This window comes from Kogia breviceps, chromosome 3, assembly GCF_026419965.1.
Source record: "Kogia breviceps isolate mKogBre1 chromosome 3, mKogBre1 haplotype 1, whole genome shotgun sequence".
NCBI classification, from domain to species: domain Eukaryota; kingdom Metazoa; phylum Chordata; class Mammalia; order Artiodactyla; family Physeteridae; genus Kogia; species Kogia breviceps.
Genome location: NC_081312.1, coordinates 28,958,952 through 28,982,017, shown reverse-complemented (window position 1 = coordinate 28,982,017; position 23,066 = coordinate 28,958,952). Strand labels below are relative to the sequence as shown.

The 23,066-nt window shown below is 38.0% G+C and overlaps 1 protein-coding gene across 10 annotated transcripts in view; it reads right to left on the bottom strand.

Moving 5' to 3' along the window:
* NUMB (NUMB endocytic adaptor protein) overlaps positions 1-23,066 on the bottom strand; it is a 183,321-nt gene that overhangs the window by 156,950 nt on the left and 3,305 nt on the right. The gene's annotated exons all lie outside the window — the stretch shown is intronic.

The following is a 23,066-nucleotide window of genomic DNA, read 5'->3' as shown; positions in this document are numbered from 1 at the left end:
GTGGCGCAGTGGTTGAGAATCCGTCTGCCAATGCAGAGGACACGGGTTCGTGCCCCGGTCCGGGAAGATCCCACATGCCACGCAGCGGCTGGGCCCGTGAGCCATGGCCACTGGGCCTGCGCGTCCGGAGCCTGTGCTCCGCAACAGGAGAGGTCACAACAGTGAGAGGCCCACGTACCGCAAAAAAAAAAAAAAAAAAAAAACATTTGTTGATTAGCCAAAGCAAGCAAGAATATACATACCCCATGGTTCTATTTTTAGAGTTAAAAAATAAATAAAACTAAACAATATACTTTTGAAATACATACAAATGTGGTAAATTTTTTTAAAAAAAGGTAAGGGGGCTTCCCTGGTGGTGCAGTGGTTGAGAGTCTGCCTGCCGATGCAGGGGACACGGGTTCGTGCCCCGGTCCGGGAGGATCCCACGTGCCGCGGAGCAGCTGGGCCCGTGAGCCATGGCCGCTGGGCCTGTGCGTCTGGAGCCTGTGCTCTGCAACGGGAGAGGCCGCAACAGCGGGAGGCCCACGTACCGCAAAAAAAAAAAAAAAAAAAAAAGGAATGATAAATAAACATTCCAAAACAAAATCCTGAATAGTTTCATCGCTGGTGGAAAGACAAGTATATGGAAAACAAGGAGAAATATACCAACAACATTGATAATGTTCTTTTTCTTGAGTTGGGTGGTGGGTTTACAGGTATTGGTTTTATTATATGCCTCATTACTTACATACACAGTACCATATTCTAATCTATATATCAAATAGTTCATAATGGTAAGGGAAAACAGAAAAGGAAGGCAGAGGGAAGAAAAGGAAAGGGAAGGACAGATATCAATAATGAAAGTCAACATGGACCTCCTATCTCTCCCTGCAAAGGGCACATAAACTTCCATTAAATATAGGCTCCATCCTGAAACCCCAATAAAACAAAAGTTTTTTGTTTTTAAAGCATAAATCTGAAATGAAACGCAAGTAGGTAACTTACCTATCCTCCGTTTTTTAAAATTAAGATAATGCCTAGAGCTTCCCTGGTGGCACAGTGGTTAAGAATCCTCCTGCCAGTGCAGGGCACATGGGTTTGAACCCTGGTCCGGGAAGATCCCACATGCCTTGGAGGAACTAAGACCGTGCGCCACAACTACTGAGCCTGCACTCTAGAGCCCATTAGCCACAACTACTGAAGACCGCGGGGCCTAGAGCCCGTGCTCCGCAACAAAAGAAGCCACTGCAATGAGAAGCCCGTGTACCACAATGAACAGTAGCCCCTGCTCGCCCCAACTCGAGAAAGCCCATGCGGCAACAAAGACCTGATGCAGCCAAAAATAAATAAAAAAATTTTTAAAAAGATAATGCCTAATGTAATATAAGAGAGGAAAAAGTTATTTTTAATAAAATATTTTCCAGTATAACCATCCTAAAATTCATAATAATAAGAAAATAGACACTTGCTCCCACACACAGAAATGCCATGAACAGGGACTTCCCTGGTGGTCCAGTGGGTAAGAATCCGTTTTCCCAGTGCAAGGGGGCTGGGTTTGATCCCTGGTTGGGGAACTAGATCCCACATGCATGCTGCAGCTGAGTTCACATGCCACAACTAAGAGTCAGCATGCCGCAACTAAGAAGTCCGCATGCCACAATGAAGATCCCTCATGCTGCAACTAAGATGCAGCACAGCCAAAATAAATAAATAAATACAAAAAAGAAAAGAAATGCCATGAACATGACAGCTACAAATGAAGACTGACACAAATGAGCTGTGTTGGGAAATCAAATACCACAAGGGGCAATGCCATTGGTAATATGATTTTCCAAAACAGTTAACAACTCTTGTTGTAGTTCTGAACAAAACAAAGTACAATTTGCTCTCCATTTACCCAGTAGTTACATTCCTGGAAAATTCAGTGTCCATTAAAGCCATGCAAAAAACCACTTTGTGTTTAAATGTAAAACAGTACTAGGATCAGATAAGTACAAACAGGTTTTTCACCCTTAAGAAGGTCTGGGGAAATGTTCAAAATTCATGCAGAACTGTCTCATACCTTGTGAGATGTATGGCATTCCTGAGTCCTGCGCACTGAATGCCAATGCTGCACCTACCCCACCTTAATCACTGTGGCAACCAAAGGTGCACACTCAAAGATCCAAGCACGTCACAGGGGAAGTACTGACTCCATTGAGAACCGGTGACTTTGAGAAAGGCTAGGTCCCAATTTGGATTCTAGACAGCCCTTATTTTTCATGACATCACGAAGCTGAATGTAAATGATAAAGTCTAACCAATTTCTAACTTTGGCAAAGGAGGAATCCTCATAAGGTGAAGAATTTATCGTTAGGGAAAATATAAAGGCAGGCAAAAACCTAAGGATATTCACCTTAAATAAAATTGATACATCAAACCAAAAGTTGGCAGTCTTTTCACCCAAATGATGGCAATCTTTAAGGACAGTACTGCTATTTTGCTAAAATACAACAAATGCCACAACTGAAAAACACTGTAACAAAGAGTACGTTACAGATCACAAAGCATTTTTAATTTTAATATTTATAGCAATTCTATGAGACAGATATCATTATTCTTTTCAAATTACTTATAAGGAAAACAATCTAAAAGAGGTCAAAGTCGGGGCTTCCCTGGTGGCTCACTGGTTAATAATCCGCCTGCCAATGCTGGGTACACAGGTTTGAGCCCTGGTCCGGGAAGATCCCACATTCCACGGAGCAACTAAGCCCATGTGGCACAACTACTAAGCCTGCGCTCTAGAGCCCACGAGCCACAGCTACTGAGCCCATGTGCCACAACTACTGAAGCCTGCGCGCCTAGAGCCCGTGCTCTGCAACAAGAGAAGCCACTGCGATGAGAAGGCTGCACACCTCAAGAGTAGCCTCCGCTCACCACAACTAGAGAAAGCCTGCACGCAGCAACAAAGACCCAACACAGCCAAAAACTAATTAATTAATTAATTAAATTTTTTTTAAAAAAGGTCAAAGTCACAGAGCTAATAAACTGACAGAGACAGGACTTTAAGCCCTCTGATTTCAAATCCTGGTCTTTCCCTCAAACTAGTATCTGCTTCACAAAGGCCCAATATGGCAATACAGATCAAAGAAAATTCATCACTCAGTACAACAGAAGTGTCAATGGGAAAGGATCAATATAAAGCCTCAATCTATTCTAATATATGACAGATAGTTGCACTTATACTACATATATCAGTTATTTCTCAATATGAAAAATTTTTAAATGTTAAGTCTTGTCTCATATTGAAAAAGAAAAATACTTAAAAGAAAAAAGTAAACTTTTAGCAGTTACCATGACATATAGTGTCTAATTATTTCCTAATATCAGAAAGATTCTGGATCAGAATCCTAATGAATCTTCTACTGAATCAAACACTTCAGAATCCCACCACAGATTCTGACAATTAAAGAGTTAAGGAAGTCTTTTTTAAAAACTTTCAGTTTGAGGAGAAATGCATAACCATTAAGAAGTCTATAAAAATCTCAACTTACGCAAAATACCACTAACGTAGTCACTAGCTGGATCAGTCCTCTCTGAAACACATATCTGAAGTTCACCTGAGAATGACTACATGATGGGATGACATATTGAATTAGTTCTCATTCATGACCAGTAGATTAAGACTCTAAATGGTATTGTGCCATGCTTGTTACTTTGAACCACTTTCTTGGTTCCAAATACCTATATGCGCACAATAGTTTACAACGTAAGACAAAAATAAAAGCCCTTGCATCAGGGCTTGATTCAAGAGGAAAAAGGAAGTAGTGTGTCTTATTATTTCAGCTGAAGAAATAAGGAAGTAAGATCACTTATCAGCAAGTACAATCTTAGACACATCTCTAAAGGGCAGAATAATCGATTCGGCATAACCTTAAAAACAGTAGTAGCTGATAATCTTTCAGACTCATCCTTCCACTAATTCAAACCCAAAATCCAAGAAGAAAGAATAATTTAACTGACATTTCTCTTTTAAATCTTTTTTTTTTTTTTTTTTTTTTTTTTTTTTTTTTTTTTTTGCAGTATGCGGGCCTGTCACTGTTGTGGTCTCTCCCGTTGCGGAGCACAGGCTCCAGGCGCGCAGGCCTGGAGGCCATGGCTCACAGGCTTAGTTGCTCAAGCCCCGCGGCATGTGGGATCTTCCTGGACCAGGGCACGAACCCGTGTCTCCTGCATCGGCAGGCGGATTCTCAACCACTGCGCCACCAGGGAAGCTCGACATTTCTCTTTTAAAAGAAAAAAAATTTTAATTTATGCTTCTGAATTCATGGGTAAAGTTTAAACTAGAAAGAAGGCTTAAGGGGTTACAATATTCAAGCATATTAGTTATACCTAAATACACAAACTGGAAATCCGTTATAATATTTTATCCCTCCTTTTTGTTCCTCTTTCCCAAAGAGGATCTTTACCTCAGTGTAACTGTGCTTGTCAAAGCCAAAACCTCTCCCTCAAAACCACCCTTTTTCTTTCCTCATGCACACTTTTAACATTCCCTTTTCCTGACTTAAAATTCACTCCGTTACAACTTCCATAATCTCTATGATCGTCACACATACTGCACTGACTTTTTTTATTAGTAGCTAATGGTAAGTACATGCAATAGAGCTTAAAAGAATATCAATTACCGGAATACCACAAACACAAAGAATAAAGCACTTCAGCACTTTATTACATTGAAAAAGAAATTTGCAATTCCTCCTGAAAAATTTCCAATTCAAGCTTGCCAAAACACAGATTAAAATTCAATTTAAATGTCCCACCCATAAGCCTTAAAACATGCCATAATCCCCAGACACATTTGCAGAAATTTCAAGTAATTATTGACAAGTGTTTTGGGGTCACTACATATATATAATGCACACACACTATACACACACACACACACACACACACACACTGTCTAAACACAGAAACCAACAAGGAATTCTAGGACTCACCTGAAAATACAACAGCTCCCATATATAGAGAACTGACTTTATGCTAGGTATTGTTCTAAGAATTTATACACAAGTGTGTAAAAGCCTTCTCAAGATGGTACAGTAAATTCACCCAAATAACAATCAATATATAAACATATCAAATACATAAACAATGCAGGACTTGGCGCAGTGGTTAAGAATCCACCTGCCAATGCAGGGGACACAGGTTCGAACCCTGGTCCGGGAAGATCCCACATGCCTCGGAGCAACTAAGCCCGTGTGCCACAGCTACTGAGCCTGCACACTAGAGCCCGCACACCACAAGTGCTGAAGCCTGTGTCTGACAACTACTGAAGCCCGCGCGCCTAGAGCCCGTGCTCTGCAACAAGAGAACCACCAGAATGAGAAGCCCACACACCGCAATGAAGAGTAACCCCCACTCACCACAACTAGAGAAAGCCTGTACACAGCAACAAAGACCCAACACAGCCAAAAATAAAAATAAATTTGTTAAAAATAAATAAATTAAAAGAATAAACAATGCATAGCTGGCTCAAAAAACAATATAAATATCTCTCAGGCAGTGATAAGGAACAGTGATGCAGAATGATGTGGTGCTGAAGCCAGAGGCCCACTGGGTTCCTGGTCTAGAAACAGGCGGTGGCAGCTGGGACTTTGGCTTCCCTGGGGAACAGGGACTGAAAGTGCTCCATGAGACAGAGGACTTATCAGAGATAGGCCAGAGCTAGGGCTGGGAAGGGCTCTCTTATAAAGAAAACAACTGCCAACTCTGCCTGAGGTTATGGGTTACAGGAAATAACTCCCAGGAAGGTTGCAGGATACAGACACACCTTCAAAACCAAGAAAGAAACCAGGCCACCTGCTAGGTCTGTGACTGGGTCTGCAATACCACAGTTATCACCAATATCTCTGAGAGGCAGGAAGTCTAAGCCTGGTTCTAGAACTGGGGCCCAAAGGCAAGTATGAAACTACTACTATACAAGGAGGGAGGTGAACACAAGAGGGACAAGGAAAGTTAGCTGAGACTCAAGAATAGAAGACAACTAAAGGGACTTCCCTGGTGGTCCAGCGGTTAAGACTCTGTGCTCCCAATGCAGGGGACCCGTGTTGATCCCTGGTCAGGGAACTAGATCCCGCATGCCACAACTAAAAGATCCCACATGCCACAACTAAAGATCCCGCACACCACAACGAAGATCCCACGTGCTGCAACTAAGACCTGGCACAGCCAAATAAATAAATAAATACTAAAAAAAGAAAAAAAGACAACTAAAGCTGCTGTTATAGTCTGAATGACATTCCATTATCCATTTCCTGAAGGTATAACTATTAAGACCATATCCAGGGCTTTCTCTTACATCTCAGTATTTATAAGATAAATCCTCATTACTTAAGGTAACCAGGAAAAACCTAACACTCTTAAACCTTTTCTACCTTCCCAACAAACTAATAATCATAATAATCTGAAAATATTATTTTTTATATGCAGTGAAGTATCAAAAACCTATTTCTAAATGACAGCCTTTGACAACTCCAAAATCTAGCATCCAGTTTCCCACGGTTAAGGCAAACTGTCTTTATAACTAAATGTGTTGACTACACAAACTTTAAGTGATGTAGTATCTCTCAAATTCAGCCTTCCTATTATCAACCAGACACAGACCTTTCCTACCACTAAGAAGTGAGTGGTTTCCAGCTTAAAGATGACACAATTGAAAGGTTCTGAACGGGAATTTAAAATAGTCTCTAGAGGGCTTCCCTGGTGGCGCAGTGGTTGAGAATCCGCCTGCCAATGCAGGGGACACGGGTTTGTGCCCCGGTCCGGGAAGATCCCACATGTCGCGGAGCAGCTGGGCCCATGAGCCATAGCCACTGAGCCTGTGCTTCCGGAGCCTGCGCCCTGCAACGGGAGAGGCCACAACAGTGTGAGGCCCGCATACCGAAAAAAAATAAAAAATAAAAAAATAAAATAGTCTCTAGAAAGAATAACTCGGATAAAAAGTGTTTTGGTAAAACAAGCATCAAATTAGTAATCCACCATTTAAATTCTAGATCTACCTCTGCCACTAACTAGCTATGTGACTTTAGCTAACCTACACTAGGCTTCATCTTTATCTGTAAAACAAACACTGTAAGTCTCTAGGGCTTTACTAATTCTAACACTGTAACATTCTTTTAAACTTATGGTAAGAATGTTTGCTAAACGCAGACAAATTCATCATGTATGTGTTTTCTAGAGCGTCAAAAAATGTTATGCCAATGATGCCTGTCCACCGCTCTCTCCTCCCAAAAAGTTACATAAGCAAAATCTAAAAATAAACAAAACATTTTCTTGAGATAGTTTTCCAAAATACTTTTTAATATGGTAACATATTACATGCTAGAACTTTAAATGAGGTATAATGTATATATACTAAAATTCACTTTTAAGTGTACACTTCTGAGTTTGAAAAACACATAGTCATGTAACCACTACCACTGGTCAAGATATAGAACAGTTACAGACAATATAGAACACCACAAAAAACTCCCTCCTACCCTGTGTAGTTAAACCATCCCCCCACACCCTGGCAACCACTAGCCAGTTTTCTGTCCCTTTAGTTATGTTTATTCTAAAATATCATTAAAATGGAACCATACAGTATGTGGCCTTTTGAGTCTGGCTTCTTTCACTTAGCATAATGCATTTGATACCCATCGATGTTGTTGCATGCACTGCCAAATAGTATTCCATTTTTATTAATGTACCAAAGTTTATTAATTCACCAGCTGAGGTTCACCTGGGTTTGTTTCCAGTTTGGGGCATTAGCATATAGATTTCTGTGTGACTGTAAGTTTTAATTTCACTTGAGTAAATACCTAGGAGTGGAACTACTGGATCATTATGTTAACTGTATGTTTAACTATATATAAGAACCTGCCAAACTGTTTAAAAAGACTATACCAAAAATGAATAAGTTTTTTAATGGTTTTAAGGAAAAGTAAGTTTAGATCTTATATCACAAATTTCATAGAAAGATCCTAAATAGATCCAGAGGAAATTATTTTCCTATGTCCTATTTATAGGAAGTAGGAGTTAACAAAGCAAGTTGATTTGATAAATAATATTCATATTAATAAATATCTGTATTTATCAAATAGACAAAAAAGATTTTTTTTAAGACTTTAAAGTATGTCATGTTTTACACAAAAATAAACTCAAAATGGATTAAAGACCTAAATGTAAGGCCAGACACTATCAAACTCTTAGAGGAAAACATAGGCAGAACACTCTATGACATAAATCACAGCAAGATCCTTTTTGACCCACCTCCTAGTGAAATGGAAATAAAAACAAAAATAAACAAATGGGACCTAATGAAACTTAAAAGCTTTTGCACAGCAAAGGAAACCATAAACAAGACGAAAAGACAACCCTCAGAATGGGAGAAAATATTTGCAAATGAAGCAACTGACAAAGGATTAATCTCCAAAATTTACAAGCTGCTCATGTAGCTCAATATCAAAAAAACAAACAACCCAATCCAAAAATGGGCAGAAGACCTACATAGACATTTCTCCAAAGAAGATATACAGATTGCCAACAAACACACGAAAGAATGCTCAACATCACTCATCATTAGAGAAATGCAAATCAAAACTACAATGAGATATCATCTCACACCAGTCAGAATGGCCATCATCAAAAAAATCTACAAACTGGGGCTTCCCTGGTGGCGCAGTGGTTGAGAATCCGCCTGCTGATGCAGGGGACACAGGTTCATGCCCCGGTCCGGGAAGATCCCACATGCCACGGAGCAGCTGGGCCCGTGAGCCGTGGCTGCTGAGCCTGGGCGTCCGGAGCCTATGCTCCGCAACAGGAGAGGCCACAGCAGTGAGAGGCCTGCATACCACAAAAAAAAAAAAAAAAAAATCTACAAACGGGCTTCCCTGGTGGCGCAGTGGTTGGGAGTCCACCTGCCAATGCAGGGGACACGGGTTCGTGCCCCGGTCCAGGAGGATCCCGCATGCCACGGAGCGGCTGGGCCCGTGGGCCATGGCCGCCAAGCCTGCGCATCTGGAGCCTGTGCTCTGCAGCGGGAAGAGGCCTGCATACAGAAACAAACAAACAAACAAACAAACAAAACAAAAAAAACCCTACAAACAATAAATGCTGGAGAGGGTGTGGAGAAAAGGGAACCCTCTTGCACTGTTGGTGGGAATGTAAATTGATACAGCCACTATGGAGAACAGTATGGAGGTTCCTTAAAAAACTAAAAATAGAACTATCATACGACCCAGCAATCCCACTACTGGGCATATACCCTGAGAAAACCATAATTCAAAAAGAGTCATGTACCACAATGTTCATTGCAGCTGTTTCCAATAGCCAGGACATGGAAGCAACCTAAGTGTCCATCAACAGATGAATGGATAAAGAAGATGTGGCACATATATACAATGGACTATTACTCAGCCATGAAAAGGAACGAAATTGAGTTATTTTAGTGAGGTGGATGGACCTAGAGTCTGTCATACAGAGTGAAGTAAGTCAGAAAGAGAAAAACAAATACCATATGCTAACCCATATATACGGAATCTAAGAAAGAAAAAAAAAAGGTCATGAAGAACCTAGGGGCAAGACGGGAATAAAGACACAGACCTACTAGAGAATGGACCTGAGGATACGGGGAGGGGGAATGGTAAGCTGTGACAAAGTGAGAGAGTGGTATGGACATATATACACTACCTAACGTAAAATAGATAGCTAGTGGGAAGCAGCCGCATAGCACAGGGAGATCAGCTTAGTGCTTTGTGACCACCTAGAGGGGTGGGATAGGGAGGGTGGGAGACACAAGAGGGAAGAGATATGGGGACATATGTATATGTATAACTGATTCACTTGGTTATAAAACAGAAACTAACACACCATTGTAAAGCAATTATACTCCAATAAAGATGTTTAAAAAAAAAATGTCGTGTTTGAAATCACAGTCGTAAGCTCTATAGGGACTTGCCTGGTGGTCCATTGGCTACAACTCCGCACTCCCAATGCAGGTGGCCTGGGTCTGATCCCTTGTCAGGGAACTAGATCCCACATGCCGTGACTAAAGATCCCCCATGCCACAACAAAGATCCCAAGATCCCGTGTGCCATGTGCCGCAACTAATACCCGGCACAACTACATAAATAAATAAATTTTTTAAAAAAAGCTCTATAGGTCACTAACTCTGCATGTGTGCACCCACTTCAATCTAGCTAGAATGTGGGTTTAAACTGACTATTTAGAATGGAAGGTTCCAAGTGGTTAAGTCTTAACAAATTCTGGTCATTTGGAGCATAAATGAGAAAGACATAATAAAAAAGACTTGATCTTTCCAACTCATTTGTTCAACTGGCCGTCAGAAACAATTCTTAGTTCTCAGGACTTCCCTGGTGGTGCAGTGGTTAAGAATCCGCTTGCCAACGCAGGGGACACGGGTTTGATCCCTGGTCTGGGAAGATCCACATGCAATGGAGCAACTAAGCCCGTGTGCCACAACTACTGAGCCCATGCACAGCAGCTACTGAAGCCCATGCATTCTAGGGCCCGCGTGCTGCAACTACTGAGCCCACGTGCTGCAACTACTGAAGCCCGAGTGCCTAGAGCCCGTGCTCCGCAACAAAGAGAAACCACAGCAATGAGAAGCCTATGTGCCACAATGAAGAGTAGCTCCCACTCACTGCAACTAGAGAAAGCCCATGCACAGCAACAAAGACCCAACACAGCCAAAATAAATTAAAAAATAATATAACAAAAAATTTTTTTTTAAGTATCCTATCCTTCCCTACACAGACAGCTATGCTCCACCTCCTCCCCATTTCTTAGTTACCCTTTACAGCCACACTTCTCAAAAAAGTATCAGCTCTCACCATCTCTAATTCCTAATCTTCCATTCACTATTCAACCTGCTCCAAACTGGTCTGCCTCCACAAATTCACTGAAACTGCCCTTTAAACAGACTTAAACAGATGGTACTCTTAAAGGGATAAATAGAGTTTAAATGGAAAGACTATTTACAAAGGTCTCTCTCTCTCTCTTTGTCTCTCTCTCTGTATGTGTATGTGTATGTGTATCTCAGGGACTCGCAATCAGGAAGCTATTAACTCCTGTAAACTCATAGAAGGTACAAGAGTACAAACTCTCATGTTTGCGAAGCCTATGGTTACCAGAACCAGAAAAGGCACCAGGCAGGTACAGGTAGAGAAATGCAACCTTTGCCTAAACTTCAGCCAGGCAGGAAGGAGGAAAGGGAATAAATATGCTATTTTTCCTTCTGCTGTCCAATCTCCTGTCAATTGTACCTCTACTGGCTGAATGCAACCTGAAGTCAGAAGGCAAAGAAGCCTGAGTCATGTAATCAACACAGGTCAGCCTTCTGAGGCACAAAGCAGGGAAGAAAAGGGCAAAAATGAATCTGGAGGAACATACAGAGAATAATCAACACAGGATCACCAATAATTTCCGTTTTGGTAAATCAAATGAGCACTGACCTTCCCTCCTCTCTTGGTTTCCATGACATGACAAATCCTGGTTTTCCCCTACATAAAAGTCACTTTTCCTCCTTCACCAGACAGCTATATTTGGAGTTCCTCCAAGCTGAGGACCAGATAGTTGATCTCACCTTTTCCTCATGGCTCTCAATCCCATCTATATAATGACAATTTCCAGCAGTGCCGCTCCTTAAACTCCAGCTTCCCATATCCCAACATTATCACATTATCATTTAGGTGTCTCTTGAAAATTTAGAGGTCCAAAACAATGATTCTCACCCTCTTAAAAAAAAAAAAAAAAAAAAAAAGTTCATTTCTCAGTCCTCCTAGATCTCAATAAATACCAAGCAGGTAATCTGAAATAACCCTTGATTCCTTTGATTCCTTCTTCTCCTTCACACCTAATCTATCAGTAAATCTTGAAAATTCTAATGTTATCTTAAATCCATCCACTTCTATCTCTACTTCCACCTCCCTTCTAAATTGCTCTTCCTGCTTTTTCTCTCTTGCTCCCTACCCCTACAATCCCATTATTAGATAGTAAAAAGTGATCTTTTAAAAATGTCAATCATATTGTTATTATCCTCTGCTTAAAATGCTTCAATGGCATCCCATTACATTTAGAACAAATCCAAATCCCCTACAGCAATCTACAAGGCACTCCGTGATCTGGCTTTTTTATATCTAACTGCATCTTAAAAACTATTCTTCCTCACACTCATTAAGCTCCAGCCTCACTTCAGTTCCTCAAAAATTCAAGCTCTTTCCTACTTTAGTCTTCCCACATGCAAAAAATGCTCTACCTCCAGCTCTCCTCATGGTGGCTCCTTCAAATTCTTCATATCAATTTAAATGTCAACCCTAAGTGTGGCCTTCACCAAAAAGATAAAAACTGGTTCCCCGTCATTCCCTCATAATAACATACTATTCATTATTTTCATCACATATTTTCAAATGGCAATTTTTCTATGTATTTATCTTCTTATTGTCCATCACCTTCCACTACTCCATAAGCTCCATGAAGGCAGAGATTATTAAATTAATTCAATTCAAGCACCACCAAGGACACACTACACGCAAGAAACTATGATAGGCAACTGTGGAAGTTACAAAGAATAAGTCAATGTAACACAGATCCTGTTCCCAGAATGTACATAATCTAGTTAGGGGGGAAAATGTATACTTAACTATAATGCAAAGCAGACAATATGCCATATAACTGGTATAAAGTGCTATAGAATCAAAAGAGAAAGAAAAAAATGTAGAGAAAGTGATGAATAAGAAAGCCCTCATGTAAGGAGATGGTTCTATTATGGCTTGGAAGGACAACAAAGAAAAAGCATTCAAAGCAGACCAAACAACCTTAATGAAAAGACAAAAAGGAAGAAAGTAAAGGGTATATAAGGAGAGGAGGTTAAAAAGAACAATGCAGCTAGAACATGAGGAACTACAGAGTTCTACTGCAATGTTTGATAATGGTAGTGAGGAAATAGGAAACAAAATTTTCAGTGAGTGTGATATAGAACTCAACTTTATCCACTATAAAATGAAAATATGGAGTATTTTCAAGTAAATGAAAACTAATGTCCTTTCCAGGTCTAAATTCCAAATGATGGAGCTTATACAGACAACTAGTTTTAAAGTAAAAGGTACTCATAAAGCATGTTTCATCAATTTCATGTGAAATTTATCATGACTTTTAAAGTGGTTTTAAACTATCTGTCTAAACTACAATTTTTCAAAAATCCTGCTTAATCTTTCCAAAACTATAATCAAAGGGAGTATGGAATGGGGCAGGGAGTGGGGGGAGCACTCAAGATATTTAATATTACACCCTAAATTACAGCCTAAATTTCGAAGTAATTTAATTAAACATTTCCACAAGGAAAAGCCAAGTTATTTTAGTGGTATTCTCAAAAGTCACGAGTCATATTTTTACTGATATTAACTTGTGACACATTGTTGTCCATAAGCTTTACAGAGCGTAACTGGCTGTTGTTCATTATACTCATGCAATAAGTAAGTATTGATTACCAAGCAGTATTACAGTACTATACACAAAATCACAGAATTTTATAGGCTAACAAAGAGCAGAAAAATCAAGATAATTTTAAAGAATAATGAAGTGGGGGAATGGGGCCTCACCATACCAGACATCTAAATTTATTACAAAGCTACAGTAAATAAAGACAGTGTAGTACTGCTTCATGGATAGGCAAATAGAGAGAGCATAAAAACAGGCCCATGTGTATACAGAACATGACATATGACTTAAGATTCTCACTGTAGGGGATTCCCTGGCAGTCCAGTGGCTAGGACCCAGTGCTTTCACTGCCAAGGGCCTGGGTTCAATCCCTGGTTGGGGAACTAAGATCCCACAAGCCACGTGGTGCGGCCAAAAAAAAAACACAACTAGATCCTCACTATAGATCAGTGAGGAATGGATGCTACTCAATAAATGGGGTGTTAGTACCACTTATTTTCTATATGGAAAAACTGAATTATATTCATTGTATTATTCACTATAATTTTTACAATAATTTAAATATTTCAGCATCAAAAAAACTTTAAAGATCTAGTCCAATGTCTTCACTTTATTAAAGAAGAAACAAAAACCCAGAGAAGTTAAAACATTTAGCCAAATCACAGAGTGTGGCAGCACAGGAATTAAACTCGTATCTCATGATTTATTCATTTGGGAATTGGCATTCCCTCATATAATACACACAAAACACTTCCTATCCAGCCCAACTTCAAGTTACCCATTATATCAACATACCAACAGACACAAAACAGAAGTGGAGGAAGCCACAAAAGGTGTGGTGAAGGAAAAAGCCGATACTTCTTTCATTTTCTTCCATCTCCAAATCTTCTTTCAAGGAAATTAGCCAAAAAATATAGTCCTCCCCTCAAAGATTAATCTTATCTAAACCCAAACTAATGACAAAGAAGTGTTCCATGGGTCACTATGCAGGTATTTCAGAAAGAAAGAAAAGAATGTCAAGAACTGTGATTCTCCATCATAAATATCTATGAACATTAAGTATTTTAGATAGTGCTGTTATTAGGCCCAACATTTTTCAGGCACAAGTTCCATCAACCTCATATCTCACTCAGTTTGTTTCCAGAGGATGTTAAACATTTACACTTAGAGATTTTCACAAAGACTAGTTAAACAAACACTACTAAAGACTGTCCAAAAATAAATGCTCCTATTCCAAGAGTCACTTAAGGTATAGAGAGAAATGACATCTTCTCTAGGAAAGCACTCAATCTCAGTTTACTAGGGTTTCCATCATCTGTTAATTCAGATAAAACTTTCCTTCCATAAATCACCCCCCGGGATACATGATAGGAGTATTGATAGTGAAGGGAGAGAGACTGGTAGACAGCCTATGTGCAAACTTAGAAATCCCAGTTTAAACTCTGACCACCACTACCACACATTCTATAAAGAATGCAAAATTGACTGCATTTGATTTAATTACTTTAGCACTGAGGGGTAAGAATATGAGTCCATCACTTGCTCTATGATTTGGGGCAAACTGCTTAACCTCTGTGCTTCAGATTCCTCAACTGGAAAGTAAGGATAATAACAGTACTTACTCTCATAGGGATTACTGTAAGGATTAAATTAGTGCATGTAAAGCACTTCGAGCGAAGCCTGGAATACAGTGTTAGCTGTTGGTAGTATTATTACTATTACCTGATACCCTTACTAGACTATCAGTTCTCACGTGTGGCTCAAATACAGAATAGTTTTTGAGCCAGATCATTCAATATTAATGTTCCTGAATCAATGATTCAATTGCAAAAATTCAAAAAGCAGCTCTATAAGACACAGTCTGAAGTCTTCCTTTTGAATCATTTATTTATCAAAGTTCTCACAAATATTAATCAACAGCAAATGTTTACTTAACTCCAAGAAACCACTATGAATTATCACTATGATATGGAACTTCTGAAAAATCTTAAGACTTGAAAGTTTTCATTTTACTTTTAATTACAAATTAATCTCTGATAATACAAATCAGATAAGTCTAGATGCATTATATAGTAATAAAGCACACTGAACCTTCTGTTATTTACTAATCTGCAAATTTGCCTTTGTAAAAGATTTTAACCAAAAAAACAAAAAAATCAGTAAGCGCTCAACATCTTTAGTCACCTGGAAATTACAAATTAAAACCATTCTAAGATATCACTTTACACCCACTAGAATGGCTAAAAGTCAAAAAGACTAACAACCCAAGTGGTGGCAAAGACATGGAACAACTGGAGAACCATTCAGCAATTGCTTATAAAGTTAAACATATATGTGCCCTGTGACCCAACAATTCCACCCCTAGGTATTGGACCAAGAGAAATGAAACATATGTTAAAAAGACTTCTACAAGAATGCTTACAGCAGTCTTATTCATAACAGGCAAAAAAAACAAAAACAAAAAATGAAACAGAAATAATGCAAATGTCTATCAACAGGAGAATGGAAAAACAAAGTGTATTATATTCATAAAATGGAATACTATGCCACCTAAGAAGCTATCTGGTGTTTACAAAAATGTTTTGAATTTACTATTCAGTGAAGAAGTCTTATTTTTATTTTCTTAAAATTCTTTTATTTATTTTATTTTATTTTTTGCAGTATGCGGGCCTCTCACTGTTGTGGCCTCTCCTGTTGCGGAGCACAGGCTCCGGACGCACAGGAGCAGCGGCCATGGGCCTAGCTGCTCTGCGGCATGTGGGATCTTCCTGAACTGGGGCACGAACCCATGTCCCCTGCATAGGCAGGTGGGCTCTCAACCACTGTGCCACCAGGGAAGCCCCAAACTCTCTCTCATTTTAAAATGCATTTTAAACAATCCCTAGTTGAATATAATTTTTATTCTGAAAATAACCTTATTTTTTGTTTGTTTAGTAACTAACTTGAGTTTTCTTGCCACAATATAAACTTTTGAGAAATTTTTTAATTGGTGCTTTTAAGAGGCAAATAAATCCCAGGGTTTTATTAAGTGATTCTCCTACAGAAACTCTTAAATGTATTTGCACATATATATTTTTTTCTTATGCATTCCTGGTGCATGTTCATCCTGAGTAGAGTGCTCTCTCCAGAAATTACCCATGTATAGAAAAATAAGACTGGCTTAAAATGGCTACTGTGATGGAAATGGTGTCCTAGGGAGATACAACTTGGCCTTGAGGTAAATTAAATAATTAACAAACTGTGGTTTAGAGAATGCTTTAATGGCATTTTATTTAAAAGGCCATTAAAAAAATTAAAATAAAATAAAATTTTAAAAATGAAAAAAAGGCCATACCATTGCTGTAATTTTCTATTGGTTATGGTTTCCTTAGTAATAAAAGTGTACAAAACAAAATGAATCTCAAAAACATGTTAAACAAAAGAAGTCAGATAAAAAAAGTACATATGGGGTTTTGGTTTGTTTTTGGGGTTTTTTTTGGCCGCACCACGTGGCATGCAGGATCATAGTTCCCCGATCCTCGAACCGTGCCCCCTGCATTGGGAGTGCAGAGTCTCAACCACTGGACCACGAGGGAAGTCCCAAGAGTACATATGGTATTACTGCATATATATGAAATTCAAAAACAACAGTAACTTAACTTAAAGGAAATACTTAAAGGTTAATGATCACATTTAAATTATTTGGCTAGTGATCGAATAAATTCAAATTTAAGAAATCAGTTACTATTTTCTCTTTATGTTAACATTTTAAATATTTAAAATACTTTAAAAGGTATATATCTCAATCTTATGTATCGCTAATGGGAATGAAAATTGGTCCTACAACCTTTCTGGAGAGCAACTGTGCAATGTTTCGCTCTTTCAAAGCCCTAAGAAATGTATACCTTGACTTGATAGTTCCATTTACAGGAATCTATCTTAAAAATACAGAAATGTGGGACTTCCCTGGTGGCGCAGTGGTTAAGAAGCCGCCTGCCAACGCGGCGTACACAGGTTCGAGCCCTGGTCTGGGAAGATCCCACATGCCGCGGAGCAACTAAGGCCGTGAGCCACACATACTGAGCCTGCGCTCTAGAGCCAGAGAGCCACAACTACTGAAGTGTGCACCTAGAGCCCGTGTTTCTCAACAAAGAGAAGCCAGTGCACCGCAGCGAAGAGTAGCCCCAGCTCTCCACAACTAGAGAAAGCCCGCGGGCAGCAACGAAGACCCAACGCAGCCATAAATAAATAAATAGTTGTTTTTTTTTTTTTTAAAGAATACAGAAATGTGGACAAAGATTTGGGTTTCGCATATTCACTAAAGTTTGTTTATAATAATTGGAAATTAACAAACAATCTAAATGTGAACACTCTGGACACTGGTTGTATAAATGATGTATCCATTATTGGAATATTCTTCAGCTCTTTTAAACTGTTTTCAAATAATTGTAATGATATTAAAATGTATGTTAATAAAAGCAGGTTCCAAAATTATGTATAGAATAAAATATGCAATGAGAAAAATTAAAGACAATAAATGTTAACATCATTAAAAATAATAATTCGAGGCCAACATCATAGAAACTAGTATTATATTTCACAAGTGTCTGGATTTTATTGTAAGAACACAAATGATACCCCTCACTAACTAGGTCTACTGGAGGGGGGAAAGAAGACCAAAAGAATAAGAACATTCATTAAAGGAACACACCATTAGTATTATATTATTTCAGATACGAACAGCCAACTCAGCAAATGAAGTCAAAGTCCTTCAGGGTATGCTAACAAATCTATAACAAGAAAAACTCACAGAATTAAATGCAGTGCAAATATATACCAATCATATTTAATTTGAACTGGGGAAAATAATTAGATAATTTAGTGATTTTCCACAGGACTGAGCTCAGTTCTTTTACAAAGCAACAAAAGAAGGGAAAGGCACAGCAAGAAGTCAAGCCAGCAATCTGATTTCCCAGGAAATTAGCTCTTTCTTGGCAAAGTACTGGTCTCATATTCTAAAGAAGCAGAACTCTACAAATAGAGATGAGACACATAAAACTCAAATACTCTGTAAAAGATGTATACTTTTCCCTCTGCTTGTAAGACCTCCAAAACAGAATAATTAATGCCTCTTAAAACATAGGAAAAAAGTTAAAAGCCCAATTTAGAGTTAAATGTTCTATAAATAATGTTTCTTTCAAAATGCTAAGTAATCTCACAAGTTGTAAAATAACTGTATTTTTATTATTTTTTAAATGAAAGGAAAATACCATGCTATTTCTAACCTTCAACTAGGATTACATGGAAAAGGAAACTTTGATATTATTGATATTAATTCTGGATTTTAAATTTACCAAGGTTAACAAAAATACTTATAATTTCTCTATAATGTTTTCAATCGTCACTATAAAACACTTCCTTCAATCTCCAACTTAAAATAAAAAAGCCTTAGTATTTGATCTTCCTTCAGAAAAAGACTATCTGTTAATAATCCAAAAGAAGAGTCTTCTTAAGATAAAAAGGTAATAGGATAGGTGAGTTAAAGAAGGAAAAGGAGGGAGGGGTAGGAAAAGGGGCCATAATAGAAGCTTTTCTTCTTTTAAGTCACATGTTTAAAAATCTGACCCTGATTTCCATTAAATGGTCCAGCACAGAAGCTTCTCCAGAACTATGAGACATGGTTGCCCAGTAGGCAGAAAAATGGCAGCTGAACTTCATTTAGTATTCAAGTATAAAGTAATGTAAGGATGAAATTAGACAACTATATATTTAAATCAGTGGGTTCATTTATAACCCATTCTTGCAACTCTAAACTGTTTCCCTCAGCACCATGACCCCAACTGCCAAAAGGCCAACAAAATGCTAACAAAAGGCCAAAAGGCCAACAAAATGCTACTTCAAAGAATGAGTAACAAAGCAGAAAATTTTATTAAACTTTTCTAACAAGCCAATAAACAAAAAATAATGTTCTCAACAAATGGTGCTGAGACAACTGGATAACCATATGTAAAAGAATTACGTCGGGCCCCTTCTCCATACCATACACAAAAATTAACCCAAAATAGATCAAAGAACTAAACATAAGAACTTAAATTTGTATAAACTCTTAGAAGAAAACATAGGCATAAATATCCATGACCTTGGATTAGGCGATTGTTTCTTAGATATTATACCAAAAGCACAAACATAGCACTATATCAAAATGAAAAAGTTTTATGATTCAAAAAAAGTTTTGTGCATAAAGAATGTGAAAATAGGGGCTTCCCTGATGGCGCAGTGGTTAAGAATCCGCCTGCCAGTGCAGAGGACACAGGCTCGAACCCTGGTCCAGGAAGATCCCACATGCCGCGCAGCAACTAAGCCCGTGCGCCACAACTACTGAGCCTGCGCTCTAGAGCCTGTGAGCCACAACTACAGAGCCCGTATGCCACAACTACTGAAGCCCGCACACCTAGAGCCCGTGCTCCACAACAAGAGAAGCCACCACAATAAGAAGCCCGCGCACAGCAACAAAGAGTAGCCCTAGCTCGCCGCAACTAGAGAAAGCCTGCATGCAGCAACGAAGACCTAACGCAGCCAAAGATTAATTAATTAATTAATTTTAAAAAAGGAAAGGAAGAAAGTGAAAATACAAGCCACATATTGGGAGAAAATATTTGCAAATCATACATCTGACAAGGGACTTGTATCCAGAACATATAAAGGTTTTTCACAACTTCTAACTCAATAATAAAAGATGACCCCATTTTTAAATGAAGACCCAATGCAGTCAAAAATAAATTAATTAATTTAAAAATAAAGTCAATTCCAGTTTTTCTAACTGCCACATTGCTTATAATCACAGTATCTGGGATATTAGCCCTTCCTAGAAAGAGAAGTCTAATATTGTTATAATTACTAATTAAAAACATTAACATCATGTGTTGAGTGCCCACTATAAGCAAGGTACTACATAAAATGCTTTTCATTTAATTCTCAGCTTAGTTAAGGAGGATAAGCTCTATTTTATAGATGACAAAACTGAGGCTACAAGAGATTTAATAAACTGCCCAATTAGTCAATTGGTAAATGACAGATCCAGGATTCAAAAACATGGTCATACAATGATAAAACTTGGATTTTTCTTCCATTCTGTCATTCTTACTCAGAACACAAATGATGCTTTTTTGAATTTCATAATATGCTAGTTACAAATATACTTCTGTGATCATCAGGCTATTCTATGATTCCGTGAGATTCTAGGTTGAAAAAAAAGTTTACCTTGATGAAATAATACCCGGAGCTAAAATTCCTGATAACAAAGTCAGCTATATTAAAAATAACTAAGTAAATAAACCCTTATAAATTATGCAAAGCAGTACCACATGACACAATTGAAAGGTTCCCATGGAGTACGTGTGCACAGCTGACAAGGACAAAAGCATCACTTTTACTTTTCTAAGGTCAAAGGAAGTCAATCTTAAAGGTATAAACTTTGCTTTTTTCTGTGTTCCTGACTTCCCTGACTGCCTTTATTCAGGAGCCAAGCAGTGTTCTATGGCTTTAAATCCCTCTTACTCCCTAATTAAACTGGAAAAAAAACTGGATAATAATCATTTTCCTAATTAACTATATCCACCTTAATATAAACAAGTTATCACAATTAATATTTTGCTATCTAATCAGAGAACTCAAGACTTTGATCCTGAAGTTAAGGTATCAGCAAGCAAGTAGGGAGAAACAGTTTCGGTAGAGAGAGAAAGGGAAGTCACTGAACATTAATTATTAAGCAGCCCCTTGGTTAATCCATTTAAGATGACTGGGAGTCTCTTCCTACTGCCTAATCCCAGACTCCATTAGAAAGGACAATTGGAAAGACTTGGCCTAGTTACAATTGTTGGGCACCTACTCCCAAGAACTGGAGAAGCAGAGACAAGTGCCCAGCCTTCTAAATCCACATGGTCCTGCAAAGGATCCCATCCTAGGACTAGCAATTCTCAGTGTATTCATTTGTATTCTGACACACTTTCCCGAGTGGAACACAACAAAGAAAGAGTTCTAACAAGCACAGCGAAAAATATGTCCGTGCGAGAATGTTGCAAATAGGATCATCCTCCTTTACATATGTCACTCCAGGAAAACTGCCAAGAAAGGCTCACTCCTCTAGACATACTTCCTGCAGATCCTCCGACTCCTCCTCAAACATATCAGTATTCTCCTCATTCTCCCTTGGTCTCAAACCTTTTGACCCAAGATTTACAAGTGCATATTTTATATTCTCAAAAATATATGGCAATAGGATAATAACATCCTATTTATCAGTACCTGTGTCTCATATCTGAACAAACATCCTAAAGCCTTATATAGAATTTCCATCTTTAATAATGAGATTTCCAATACATTATATTACTGAATATAAATTTTCTTTGCAAATAAATTTTTCTTTATTTCCAAAAAATTGTATTTCTTTGCAAATAAAGGATTTATCATAAAGTCAAGATAAAAAATAAGATAGCAAAAAAACTTTTTTTTAATTTAAGGAGTACAATTGTTTCCTTTCTCCCTAGCCCCACCAAGGAAACATATATCAGAGTTCAGAAACTGGCAGAATTCAGGATCCATTCCATAGAAATAAAAATTTATTAAACACAATAGATGTATTTTGCCAAGTCCAAAATAAAACGTAGCTTTCCAAGTACTCTATTAAAAGACTTTTTTTAAGGTAATAAGTTTACCAAGGGACCTTTTCTGATAAAAGGAATTCTCCCAGCAAACTAAAAACCAGACATTGGGGTTTTGTACTTTCACAGAACTAGATTTTCAGGCAGCACATTTCCATTAGGATTTATTGTATGAGTAGTTGAAGAGAAAGAAGCAGAGAAAGCAGATCAGAAGTGATGTGTAAAAGAAAACTTTATTGAAATAGAAAATAAACTTAATTAACTAGTATTAATTGAACTTCCACCTTTAAAAACCACTTACCTGAATAATCTTTGAAACTGGAAAATGAGCCTCACTAAATTGTACCAATCAGGAGTACCATTGGGATGGTACTAATCGTACCATCCCAATTTCTCTGGGATTTAAAAACCACCATTTTTTCAACTACAGATTAACAAATCTCACTGTAAAAACGGTTGAGCAATCAGAGCTATTCCTAGATAAGTATGATTAAATTATGGGTGAATAATAATTCAACTGAATAAAGTCCACTCATTAAAAAGCAAGTAAGTAATCAAACTAGTTAATGTCCACAATTATGATGAATGAATTTTATATTTTTCCCACACTCGATTACTAAGATTTTACATTCTTCCATCAGTTAGTAAAGAACTGAATGATCTATACAAAAGGGCCCATCAACTGTACAATGGCTTAACAACCATTTTGGTGGTAGGGATACTTCATTTAACTCAAAGCAAGGAATTCAAAAGCTTTCATCCTTGGAACCTTTGTCACAAAAAATTAGTAAATTTGTTTTATGAAAAGACTGCTTATGTTTTTCAACTCAAAAATGAAATAATTACATGTTTTACAGTCTTCCAAACAAAAATTAAAATTTTGTAAAAATGTAATAAAAACATGAAATAGAACTAAAAATTATTTTTGAGAGAGGAAAAAAATCTAAAAATCCTGATGCAAAGCTATTCCCA